Source organism: Fringilla coelebs, assembly GCF_963513975.1.
Source record: "Fringilla coelebs genome assembly, chromosome: 8".
NCBI lineage: Eukaryota > Metazoa > Chordata > Aves > Passeriformes > Fringillidae > Fringilla > Fringilla coelebs.
In genome coordinates this window covers 21,631,865-21,645,796 of record NC_140066.1, presented here as the reverse complement: position 1 = coordinate 21,645,796, position 13,932 = coordinate 21,631,865, and positions in this window count along the sequence as shown.

Genomic DNA, 13,932 nt, shown 5'->3' with positions numbered 1-13,932 from the left:
TAGGCTTTAAAAGCATTCCAATTCTTCCCTTCCAACCAGCATTCTTCTGCACTTTCAGAAAGGACGTTTATCAGATTAACTGATTAGAAAGATTAGATTTATAGGCCCAGACTCTTAGCTGCATCCATGATGAACTATGTGCATAATATGAGATCAGTTCTATGCAACTGGAAGAGATAAGTCCAGGAGTTCAAAATCCCTTAGGTGAAGTACTATTTTGGCCACATTTACCCCAAACACATCTGCCAATTATCCTATGCCAGTGACTTTATATCATCAAGGAAATTCCTCTTGCGAGGTGTATCCCAAAGTCCTTTCATGCAACTAGTTTATTTTCCTGAACTCAGCCTAAATTTTCTTCTGTCAATCTTTGTTCTGTTCTTAAATTTGAAAGAAAAAAAAAAAGAAAATAAATGAAAGGAACAAAAAAAAAAAGGCGAAAAGGCAAAAAACGGAATGGTGAAGAAAGAAAGGCTCAATCACTTTGGCAATAAAATGATAAGAGTCCCACATAATCCTCAGGAGCACAGTATGGGGTCCAGTATTGTGTAAGCTCCTCATGAAAGGCTTTGATGATGGGCAGAGTGCCCCCTCAGCAGGTTTGCCAGCCATACTTGGGGAGAGTGGTTAATACACCACTACTCCTTTCAGAGACACCTGGACAGGCTGGAGAAATGGGCAGACGAGATTCTCAATTATTCTTCAGCATAACAAAGTCTTTGAACTAGATGATCTCCAGGGAGCCCTTCCAACCTCACCATTTCAGTGATTTTGTGAGTCTGAACAAAGCCCAAAAAAAAAAAAAAATCAAGGATAATCTTGTTGCCTTCCTGCAAGAACTTAAAATCCATAAGTTTATTCAATATCTTTTTTTATACATGGTCAGTGGGATTTTATTAGAGATTAATAACTGAAATTTCAAAGATAGTTATTCCTGAGCAGAATTAAACTTCTTTGCGACTACAGATGAAAATATTTGAGCATACCTCTTTTCACTGATTTCTCAAAGGATCTTGGAGATTTTCACTCCATGGATAGCAAAAAGCCTTCAAATTCCCACTTTAATTTTCTTCATAATGAATTATAACATTTTCCTCTTTCACTGATACTACTATCTGACATCTTGTTTAACTTTGTAAATTGAAGGTTAAATGAAAACAAAGATTGTGTGAAATGTTTTGAGAAGTAGGTATCAAGCTAGAAGCAGTTTCAGGACCAAGGGTGAGTTGAGAAAGATGCAAAAGAAGAGGAAGGACTGTCAAAAGCCCCAGGGATTTTGTTAGGAACTACTGGTGGCAAACTAAGACTGGTGATTGTTGAGGAATGCAGGAGGGGAACCACAACCCACAGGTACAATAGAGCTTTGTGTGATGGGGCATTGTGGCTGACAAATTACTCAGACAAGAAATCTGCATTGAGAAATGTGTGAAACAGAGGTAAGCTTACTGATTAAGAGCCTGAGGATGGAGACTCAACTGGAATGGGTATTGTGAACAAACTGAGGGGCAAGCCTGCGACACAGGGAGGAGTTTGTGTGTGACTGACACTACAAGCTGATGACCTAACTGAGTCAATATGTTGCAATCCAATATATTAATTTATCTATGGAACTTTAATTAAGCTAGGAAATTATGTTTATAGAAGTTACTTAGTTACAATTAAAACTAAGTAAAAAACTTGAAGAGTAACAGGACTAAGACTTATTTTATTTCATCCATCTCAACAAAAATCTGTTTATTATAAGAGATTTTTTTATTTTAAAAAGGTGTGAGTTTAAACAGTAGTTGATAATAGCAACATTTGGATCAACTCTGCTTTTAAGTGCTAATTGGATGCTGGATTGCTGACACAGGTATGAACAGATTAGTTCCTTGGATGGAATGGCAGGAATGCTTGGTCAGGATATATGCTTGTGGTGGTTAATGCGTTATTTTGTCCTACTGTCAGCTTATTTATATTCCTTGAAGTGAAAACAGCAGCTAAGCTTCCACTGACCCCTTTAATTTAGCTTCACTGTGCATATGCAGCTCTTGCTCGAGTTTCAGAGAACAGCTCCATGGAACTGAATAGGGCAGTGTGGGGAGGGAGCTGTCTGTCAGCCAGGGAGCACGCAGTGGACAGGACAGGGTGACTGCAATAGGAAGAACGGCTTTGCACAGTAGATGCAGCTGCATGGAATGCTGGAGAGCGCAGTTTTATGTCTGCCTTTTCTAGAAGTCCCCTGGCATACTGACTAGGCCACTGAAGCATCGTGTTACCTCTGGAATTTCAGTGTCTCACTCTCTGAATAAAAGCTATTTACAATCCCAGGGAGCAGAAGCAGACAGCAGTTGAATCTGCCAGCCACACCAGTGGGGAACACTGTCATATGCACAGTGAAATATCATGCTGAATTCTCTGAAGGGTTACCTTCCAGTTTTCTAGATTCAGGCACCCAACATGAATTTCAGTTTGACTCTCCTCATGACCTAGATCCACTTCTATACAAGGAAGACAACACTTATCTCAAAGAGATATTGTGAAGATGACTATTACTGAAGGGACCCATGACTAAAGTTCAAACTTATCTTTTCAAAAGTCTAACTAAACTACAGTGAACAGAGGCAGAAATTCTGCAGGGAAAGAAGAAAGTCTGTTGGGATGTGTGGTGTGTCCTGCTGCAGGCCACAGTGATCAGGTCTGCTCAACAGACACAGGGCATAACCCTCTCTGCTTTATTTATATCCCTTCCCCACACACACCTTAAACAACCAACCAACCAAGCCTATTTTACTCCTTCCCCACTGCCTTCCATTTTGCTGACTACATCCTTACTTGAGAGTTTCAGCCTCATTCTTCACATCCCTGCCACTGTCCTTGAAAATTTACACCCATAGGGAGTCCCCTCCCTCCCCTCCACGTCTTTTGTCTTGCAGTCCCTCTTGTTACTCTGTTGCTATCTTAGCCTCGGCGTGGCCCCCTCCTTTCTCCTTTCCCCGAGGCCAGCAGTTTCTCAGCTGTCAGCCCGTGCTGCCATGGAGGAGTGAGGGCAGCTCCAGCCCCAAGTCCTGCCTTGCCAGCGCCGGAGCGACCCTTGAGCAGCAAGGCAGCCTGCACAAGGAGCTGCCTGCACAAGGAGCTGCTCTGCCAAAGGTGAGCCTTTGGCTTTGGGGCACACACCAGACCAGGTGAGGTGGAACACACTCCTCCTCTCACTGGCTGGTGGCACAAGGTCTGGTTCCTTTGCATGGCAGATGTGTGCTGACCACCAAATCATGGGATATCCTTCCCAGTGACAGGTGACACACTCCTGGTGCCACTGCTGGGGTGTCTCTCCAGCTGGCCCCCTCTACCTTCCCAATGCACCCAATCATGCCATACAAACCACAGTAAAATTCTCAAACATTTTCACAGGAGCAATGCTCTGTTTCACAAAACAATCAAACTGACTTAGTGGAAATTTCTGCTTCACAAGTGTCACTCGGACGGATCAAAGCCAGTTTGGTGTCATTCCCACCTAGCACCCACTTACTGTGTCATAACTGGGGTAAAGGAGTGCATGTGTTACTCCTTGGGGATGTAACAGCTGCTTCCCCTGATATTAAATCAACCCTCAAACCTGGAAAACAAACTATTAAATTACAACCTACAATATCTTCTTATTCCGGTTACTTTGCCATGCAGATACTACCCAAGCCTCTAAAGTTTCTCAACCAAACTATAGTTTATTTCTATTTTTACCCCCAACGTAATGATTTCATTTTAAAGTTTTGATTACTGCTTCCCGTGTAATTGTTAAAAGGAAAAAAAAAAAAGAGACAGAGAGAGAGAAGAAAAAAAGCTGATCCAGAAACCTAAGTAAAGTTGGGGGTCTGCAGGCAGCAGATGGAAAACAAGCACAGACCACTAGAAAAAATGTGAAAATGGGGTCAGCAGTAAAGTGAATTTAGCTTCCTCTATGGAAAATACATTTGCATTGACTTCATTAGCTTTGATTCACAGAAAAGGCAAACTTTAGGCTGCAGAGTTCTTTTTCATTTCCCTTGAAAGTTTGCTAACACAGATTTAAGGCATTTCATAACTAGATAATTTAAATAAATAACAAACAAATGGACAATTAAATGCACTATAACTCTTCCAAAGCCCTTTCTCAAGCATGTATCTGTACAGTATCCAGCATAATGCCATCCTTGTCTGTGACCGGGCATAGCTTCCCATGGCACCTCTCTGATACAAACAGCAAATAACAAAACAGAAAAGGATTTGTGAATATGTCCAAAATCTAAATTTCAAAAGTAGGGTGAGATTTTGCAGTGCAAACAAGTGTCTCAAGAATGTAGATACATTTCCTCTTGCAAAAGTCGATGTGAAGTGTTCGATCCATCCCCTGCTCCCTCTGGGGTTACTGCGCATGTGGCTGAGCCATGACCTGTCCACTGGCAATCATTTGTGTCAATGCAATTTGGCACTTCAATTCTGGGGGGGAAACCCCCCAGGGAGGAAATATTAACCATGGATTAACAGCAGTGAAAGAAGGTAAGTCTATGCATGAAGCCTGAATATTAATTCTTTTCAGACTGTTTTAGACTGCGACACATTTATTGTACTGGAAATAAAGCATTTCCATATCGATTTTAACACCATGGTCGCTGGGCCTTGTTTTAACTACAAGTCTGCTTTTGTATACTGGATAAAAATGAAGTTCTGGCGACCTCCTCTAAGTTCTTTGGGTTTTGTGAAAAGGAAAATCAGCAAATCATAATGTAATTTAATATCGGAAAGACATTTGCTTTATTGTCTATTAGACATATAACAGACCAAAAAAAAAAAAAAAAAGCCACCAGGAGCACTTGAATGTACAGGAAAAAGAAGTGAACCAGTTAAAAAAAAAAAAGTTTTTTTTAGAAAAGAAAAAATAAGAAAGAGCAATAAGGCAAAAACCTACATTCATTAAGGATTCCCTAATCCCTTTAAGAGGTCTGTGTATCCAGAGGAGAGCAGCAGAAGCATTAAAGATGGAAGATCAATATAAAATAGTTCTTGTGAGCAGTGACTTCGGCATTTAAAAGTTCAGAGATTTCTGGGGGTAAATTAATTAATTAAAAATGCAGTGTTCTGTAATAAGGAAATTAAAAAAAAATCATCTGGGCATGCTGCCTGAAAAATTACAAGATTATAACATGAAATATGAAAGTAAATAAAATTCAAAGCAATCAGAAATGCCTACATGCTTTTCCTTCACAGCAGCAATGAGAAATCACATCTTGTGTAACTGATACAGAACATTATTCTGCAGATGCTTCCAAGAGTGTAGAAGCCGACTCATGCAAGTAAAAGCTTGCATGAGTTGTGTGCTCAGCAATGCAGGTAACAAATTCAGTGCGTGATAATGAAGACTTCAAACCCGCTGGGCAGTAGAACAGGTTCTTTTGGCATCCCTAACGCCCATTTCATTTTGATATGCTGCCAAGAATGGATTTAAAACAGCTCTCTGAAACTGCTACTTGTGATACCCACGCTGCTGCCACCCAAAAGAGGTAATTTTGTTTAAAAAGAGTTGAAACAACTGAAAACCAGCAGCCCCCCAGAGAGATTGAGAGAAAATGGACAATACCGCTGTCTGGGGTTTCCCAAGGCTCTGATAAAGGTGGGAGAGGTGAAAGACTGGTTTATATGGCAGGAGGAATAAGAGAGTAAAGGCAGAGAAATGCCCCAGGAGCACTAGAGGAGAGCAGCAAAGCCATGACGCAGGGGGGGGGTTTGTTTCCCTTCTTGCAAATGGCCGCACGCTGTCCCCCTGCTGCCCTCTCATCTTCCCACAGCGCCCCCAGAGCGGGCTCGGCTCGGGAGGGACTGGCAGGGGCAGCCAGCGCTGACGGCGGCGACTGCATTGGGCTTTCCTTTCTGCCGGCCTGTAGAGGTCTGGTTCCAACCGGTTTAAACCGCATCTGACCGGTTCTGACCGGTTCTGACTGGTTCAAACCGGTTTAAACTGGTTCCGACCGGTTCAAACCAGTTTAAACAGGTTCAGACCGGTTCCGACTGGTTCAAACCGGTTCAAGCCAGTTCAAACTGGTTCCAACTGGTTCAAAATGGCTTAAACCAGTTCCAACTGGTTCCGACTGGTTCCAACCGGTTCAAACCGGTTCCAAAAGGTACCGACTGGTTCAAACCAGTTCTGACGCATCAAACTGGTTCTGACAGGTAGCGACCGGTTCAAAACGGTTCCGACCGGTCCAAACCGGATCAAACTGGTTCTGACAAGATCAAACCGGTTCCAACCAGATCAAACCGGTTCTGACTAGTTCTGACCGGTTTCGACCGGTTCCGACCGGATCAAACCGGTTCCGACCGGTTCCGACTGGGTCAAACCGGTTCTGACCGGTTCTGACTGGTTCGAACCGGTTCCGACCAGTTCTGACTGGTTCCGACCGGATCAAACCGGTTCCGACCGGTTCCGACCGGTTCGAACCAGTTCGGACCGGTTCAAACCGGTTCCGACCGGTTCAAACCGGATCAAACTGGTTCCGACTGGTTCCGACTGGTCCAAACCGGTTCTGACCGGTTCCGACCGGTTCCGACCGGTTCCGACCGGTTCAAACCGGTTCTGACCGGTTCCGACCGGTTCCGACCAGTTCCGACCGGTTCCGAATGGTGCGAACCGGTTCCGACCGGCTCCAACCGGTTCTGACTGGTTCCGACCGGATCAAACCGGTTCCGACCGGTTCCGACTGGTGCGAACCGGTGACGACCAGTTCCAACCGGTTCTGACTGGTTCCAACCGGATCAAACCGGTTCCGACCGGTTCGCACCAGTTCCGACCGGTTCAAACCAGTTTAAACCGGTTCCGACCGGTTCGAACCGGTTCCGACCAGTTCCGACCGGTTCCGACTGGTACCGACCGGGTCAAACCGGTTCTGACCGGTTCCGACCGGTTCCGACTGGTGCGAACCGGTGACGACCGGTTCCGACCGGTTCCGACTGGTGCGAACCGGTGACGACCGGTTCCGACCGGTTCGCACCAGTTCCGACCGGTTCAAACCGGTTTAAACCGGTTCCGACCGGTTCCGACCGGATCAAACTGGTTCCGACCGGTTCAGACCGGTTTAAACCGGTTCCGACCGGTTCCGACCGGTTCACACTGGATCAAACCGGTTCCGACCGGTTCCGACCGGTTTAAACCGGTTCCGACCGGTTCTGACCGGTTCAAACCAGTTCAGACCGGTTCGGACCGGTTCCGACCGGTTCAAACCGGTTCCGACCGGTTCAAACTGGATCAAACTGGTTCAAACTGGTCCCGACCGGTTCAAACCGGTTCTGACCAGTTCCGACCGGTTCCGACCAGTTCCGACTGGTGCGAACCGGTTCCGACCGGTTCCAACCGGTTCTGAGTGGTTCCGACCGGATCAAACCGGTTCCGACCGGTTCCGACTGGTGCGAACCGGTGACGACCGGTTCCGACCGGTTCCAACCGGTTCTGACTGGTTCCGACCGGATCAAACCGGTTCCGACCGGTTCCGACCGGTTCGCACCAGTTCCGACCGGTTCAAACCGGTTTAAACCGGTTCCGACCAGTTCGAACCGGTTCCGACCAGTTCCGACCGGTTCCGACTGGTGCGAACCGGTTCCGACCGGTTCCGACCGGTTCAAACCGGTTCCGACCGGATCAGACCGGTTCACACTGGATCAAACCGGTTCTGACTGGTTCCGACCGGATCAAACCGGTTCCGACCGGTTCCGACTGGTGCGAACCGGTGACGACCGGTTCCGACCGGTTCCGACCGGTTCAAACCGGTTCTGACCGGTTCCGACCGGTTCTGACTGGTTCCGACCGGGTCAAACCGGTTCTGACCGGTTCCGACCGGTTCCGACTGGTGCGAACCGGTGACGACCGGTTCCGACCGGTTCCGACCGGTTCGCACCAGTTCCGACCGGTTCAAACCGGTTTAAACCGGTTCCGACCGGTTCCGACCGGATCAAACTGGTTCCGACCGGTTCAGACCGGTTTAAACCGGTTCCGACCGGATCAAACTGGTTCCGACCGGTTCAGACCGGTTTAAACCGGTTCCGACCGGTTCCGACCGGTTCACACTGGATCAAACCGGTTCCGACCGGTTCCGACCGGTTTAAACCGGTTCCGACCGGTTCTGACCGGTTCAAACCAGTTCAGACCGGTTCGGACCGGTTCCGACCGGTTCAAACCGGTTCCGACCGGTTCAAACTGGATCAAACTGGTTCCGACTGGTTCCGACTGGTCCAAACCGGTTCTGACCGGCTCCGACCGGTTCAAACTGGTCCCGACCGGTTCAAACCGGTTCTGACCAGTTCCGACCGGTTCCGACCAGTTCCGACTGGTGCGAACCGGTTCCGACCGGTTCCAACCGGTTCTGAGTGGTTCCGACCGGATCAAACCGGTTCCGACCGGTTCCGACTGGTGCGAACCGGTGACGACCGGTTCCGACCGGTTCCAACCGGTTCTGACTGGTTCCGACCAGATCAAACCGGTTCCGACCGGTTCCGACCGGTTCGCACCAGTTCCGACCGGTTCAAACCGGTTTAAACCGGTTCCGACCGGTTCGAACCGGTTCCGACCAGTTCCGACCGGTTCCGACTGGTGCGAACCGGTTCCGACCGGTTCCGACCGGTTCGAACCGGTTCCGACCGGATCAGACCGGTTCACACTGGATCAAACCGGTTCTGACTGGTTCCGACCGGATCAAACCGGTTCCGACCGGTTCCGACTGGTGCGAACCGGTGACGACCGGTTCCGACCGGTTCCGACCGGTTCAAACCGGTTCTGACCGGTTCCGACCGGTTCTGACTGGTTCCGACCGGGTCAAACCGGTTCTGACCGGTTCCGACTGGTTCCGACTGGTGCGAACCGGTGACGACCGGTTCCGACCGGTTCCGACCGGTTCGCACCAGTTCCGACCGGTTCAAACCGGTTTAAACCGGTTCCGACCGGTTCCGACCGGATCAAACTGGTTCCGACCGGTTCAGACCGGTTTAAACCGGTTCCGACCGGATCAAACCGGTTCCGACCGGTTCAGACCGGTTTAAACCAGTTCAGACCGGTTTAAACCGGTTCCGACCGGTTCCGACCGGTTCACACTGGATCAAACCGGTTCCAACCGGTTCCGACCGGTTTAAACCGGTTCCGACCGGTTCTGACCGGTTCAAACCAGTTCAGACCGGTTCGGACCGGTTCCGACCGGATCAAACTGGTTCCGACCGGTTCAGACCAGTTCAGACCGGTTTAAACTGGTTCCAACCGGTTCTGACCGGTTCCGACCGCTTCCAACCGGTTCCGACCGGTGTGAACCGGTGACGACCGGTTCCGACCGGTTCAAACCGGTGACGACCGGTTCCGACCGGATCAAACCGGTTCCGACCGGTTCCGACCGGTTCCGACCAGTTCCGACCGGTTCCGACCGGTTTAAACCGGTTCCGACCGGTTCTGACCGGTTCCGACCAGTTCAAACCAGTTCGGACCGGTTCCGACCGGTTCCGACCGGTTTGAACCGGTGACGACCGGTTCCGACCGGATCAAACTGGTTCCGACCGGTTCAAACCGGTTCTGACCAGTTCCGACCGGATCAAACCGGTTCTGACCGGTTCAAACCGGTTCCGACCGGTACCGACCGGTTCAAACTGGTTCCGACTGGTTTATACCGGATCAAACTGGTTCCGACCGGTTCAAACCGGTTCTGACCGGTTCTGACCAGTTCAGACCAGTTCGAACCAGTTCCGACCGGTTCAAACAGGTTCCGATCGGTTCCGACCGGATCAAAACGGTTCCGACCGGTTCCGACCGGTTCAAACCGGTTCCGACCGGTTCCGACTGGTTCAGACCAGTTTAAACCAGTTTAGACCGGTTCTGACCGGTTCAAACCGGTTCCGCCCGGTTCAAACCAGTTCCGTCCGGTTCCGACCTGTTTGAAACGGTTCCGACCGGTTCCGAGAGGTTCCGACCAGTTCCGACCGGTTCCGACTGATTCAAACCGGTTCCGACCGGTTCCGACTGGTTCCGACCGGTTCCAACTGGTTCAAACCGGTTCTGACCGGTTCAGACCAGTTTAAACAGGTTCAGACCGGTTCCGACCGGATCAAACTGGTTCCGACTGGTTCCGACCGGTTCCACCTGGTTCCAACCGGTTGCGACGGGTTCAAACCAGTTCCAACCGCATCAAACTGGTTGCGACCGGATCAAACCGGTTCTGACCGGTTCCGGCCGGATCAGACTGGTTCCAACCGGATCAAACCGGTTCAGACCGGTTCCAGTTCCGACCGGTTCAAACCGGTTCTGACCAGTTCTGACCGGTTTAATCCGGTTCCGACCGGTTCTAACCGGTTTAAACCGGTTCACACCGGTTCTGACTGGTTCATACCAGTTTAAACAGGTTCCAACCGGTTCCGACTCGTTCAGACCAGTTCCTACCGGATCAAACCAATTGCGACCGGTTCTGGCCGGTTCCGGCCGGTTCTGACCGGATCAAACCTGTTCCGACTGGTTCTGACCGGTTCCGGCCGGTTCTGACCGGATCAAACCTGTTCCGACTGGTTCTGACCGGTTCCGGCCGGTTCTGACCGGATCAAACCGGTTCCGACCGGTTCAAACCAGTTCCGACTGGTTCCGACCGGTTTAAACCAGTTCTGGTTCCGATCGGTTCTGACCAGTTCCGACCGGATCAAACTGGTTCTGACCGGATCAAACCGGTTGCGACCGGATCAAACCGCTTTAAACCAGAATCCGGCTGGTTCAAACCGGTTCCGACCGGCTCCGAGCAGGAGGCTGGCCTGTATTATGTGGGACAGTTTCTGCTGAACAATGCCAGTACAACCATGCATTCTTTGGCCGTCCCAGTCTCCCCTGCAGCCACAGCCGTCCCTTTACCTCCTGCCATGTTCCCTCCCTTGTCCCTCCCTCCCCTGGAGAAGCGGTGAGCAGCGCCTGCCCCGGTCCCGGGCAGACCCAGCTCATTCATCTCAAAGAGCTCCCACGAGAGGCTTTTCTCAGGGATGTGACCCAAACCGGTGACAACATCAAAAGTTCACTGTCCACACCCACCGATGTCGGAGCAGCACAGATGTTGGCCTCGGTTACTCACCCGACAACAAAACCTACGGCTGGGGAGTCTCCCGAATTTTGCAGTTGGTTCGTTCCTGATAATTTCTTTTGCGAGCACCAAGTGGTAACTTGGTCCTTGCAGTGCTCCCTTGCCACATTCAGCTCTTGTTCCACAAACACAGACATCCAGTGAGGTGTAAGTGTGAATGAAAACTCACCCGAGAGTCACCTTCCCTGCAGCCCGTGGATTCTCCTTTGGACGCAGAGCAGAAGCAGACACAGCAGAGCAGGGCTGAGCAGTGAGTGCAGCAGTGCCCAGCATGTTACACCAACTCAAGGTTTGGCGGTGCTCAGAGCTCCACAAAGCATTAGACAATCAGTACTCTGAAAGGCTGCCTAAGAAAACAGAAAATCAGTATTATTATTCTCATTGCAGCGATGGCAAATGGAGCCTCAGAGAGATTAAATGACCCACCCAAGGTCAGATAAGTGACATCTTGCAAAGCTAACTTGTAAATCCAAACAATCAAATCACTAGTCTAACATCTTAATAACCAGTCGCTCTTCTTCAGTTTTTTCACGAGTTTGTCACTGAAGGTGGAGTAGAACTGTAGAAGTTTTGTCCCATTTTTTCCAGTGCCCCTCAGTCTCTTCCAGTCAGATGCAGAGAGGGAACAGGTACCACACTCTGCTGCGGGCTCGCAGATGTTGAGGAATACATTCGGTGCAGGTAGCTGGGTGATGCAGGTAGAACTCCCAAGATGGGGACAGGAGGCCGTGAACGGCTCGCTTTGCACAACAAAGGGCCCGGGCACCTGTGGCGTCGGCCAGGGGACCGGACACAGACACAGCAGGAGCCGCTGGCCCCAGACTTGCACGCGTATGGATTTTAAGGGCATAAAAACTCCAGGGTTTCCTTTGTTCAGGGTCCCTCTTCGAAGGCTCAGTCTTGAGCTGTTATGCTGTTGTTGAGCCAAGATGAAATTCTTCTAAGGATTCAGAAGCCTGAGGCTCTGCGCTGGGAAACCTGGAGTGGGGCCACTAAGGAAAGCTGGTGTGGCTGTGAGTGTGGCGAGCGCAGGGAGCCAAGCAGAGCTCGGGGAGCTCCCTGGAGCCGCCCGCGGGAAGGGGCCTCGGCCCCAGCTCAGGCTGTGACTGCTGGAGCGGCTCCCGATGGTCGGACGGGAAAGGTTCCTTAACGCAGATACACACTTCAGTGTAAAGCTAAAGAGAGATGTTTAGGCTTTCCATATGGGCTTTCCACATGAAGAGGCTTTCCAGGCTTTCCATATGAAGAGCAAACAGACGTTTCAACTCCACAAATATCAGTAAATTCAACACCAAATCATCTTAGGTAGAACACAACTATGTCAATAGTCAGGACGGAACAACATAATTTTAAAAATGTTCAGTGTGTGATCATCCAAGCACAGCCCAGAGCTCTGAGCTGAAGAGGAAGGACTCTGCCTATTGGAAATTTCAATCTACGTATTCTTTTAAATGGCTAGAGTGTTTTCTATGTATCTATATAACTACATATGTGTACCTAAAGCTCCCTATTTATAGAAGTTTATAGTTTATAGAAGATCAAAAGTTTATAGAAGATCAAAAATCTGAAAATGTAGTCAAAGCATTCCACTGTAAGTAGTTATCAAAAGCAAGTAAATCAAAGATTATGGAGACACATTTGGCAAAGAGTATGAGGAAACTGTTCAGAATTTTGCGTGAAAGAATCATGCTGAAGAGCAAGCTCAGACTAGTTTGGAGAGACAGTAACAAGGAAATCACGTTCACCTTGTTCTATTCTGAATCAGAGGCCAATGAGTGATTTCTCATCTTTTGTGGAAATGCTGTTTTCTACCCTAACTGATCCTACCAGAAATTTCACAGCGTGAATGCTTAGTGCAGGACAAAAATGCTACCGGCACATCCAGACATCACGTAACCCGCCATATTCCAAGGGCTCATCCTGCCCTGATGGTGGTGGCAGAGGCCAGACTGGAGACAAACAGTGCTTTAAAGTTGTCTGAACTGCAAACACAAATGACAGAAAGCAATAACACTGCCCACACGAAGCATGAGTGCAATCATCGCCTATCTCTCCCAGGGAGGAAGAGGACGGAGCAGAAGACATTCGAACCCCGTCAGGAGGGATTTTTCACCGCCCTGAACACTACACGTTGCCAGCGTCATTCCTGTAAACATTTTGCTTCCCGCAGTTCTTCTCCTTTCAGGATTTCGTTGTTGCTGCTCTGGAGAAGCCTGGGGCGCCTTGTCCTGAGGCAGAGCGGGCTGGGGAGGGAAGCGGAGATGGGAGCAGCGTGTGGCAGAGCCTCATCTCCGGTCCTGGGCGTCCCTCTAGAGGTGAAACAGCAGCCTTGTCCCCAGACCTGTATATCCGCACACATCCCTGCCGGGCTGGCGAACAGGGATGGGGGTGTGAGCTCTGAGAATGCGGCACGTGTCCGAGCAGGTCTCGCTTGTCATGAGGAGGAAAGACTCATTTTTTTAAAGGTTGCAGAGTTCACGGGTTGGGCCAGTTGCTGCCAGGGGGGAGTTCTAACTGTTGGTTGTTGATAGTTTCATGTTGTGATCATCTGTTAATAGTCAGTCGTTAACTCCCTATTGTTGAGAATTCTCCCTTTTTTTTACCACCCTGCTGCTGCCTTGAGGATGGCACCACCCCCCCCCCCCCCCCCCGAGACCGGTGAAGGAGAGGGGACAACGGGACTAACATGCAAATGAGGAAATAGTTCACCAAACCTAACGAAAACCCCTAAAAACAACGAGCCAACACGAAATTAGAGAGATCGAAGTGATGTCTGGATGTGAGGAACAGAACCCAGTGCCCGCTGAGAACCCTTTTCACCCTTCACCATAGCCCC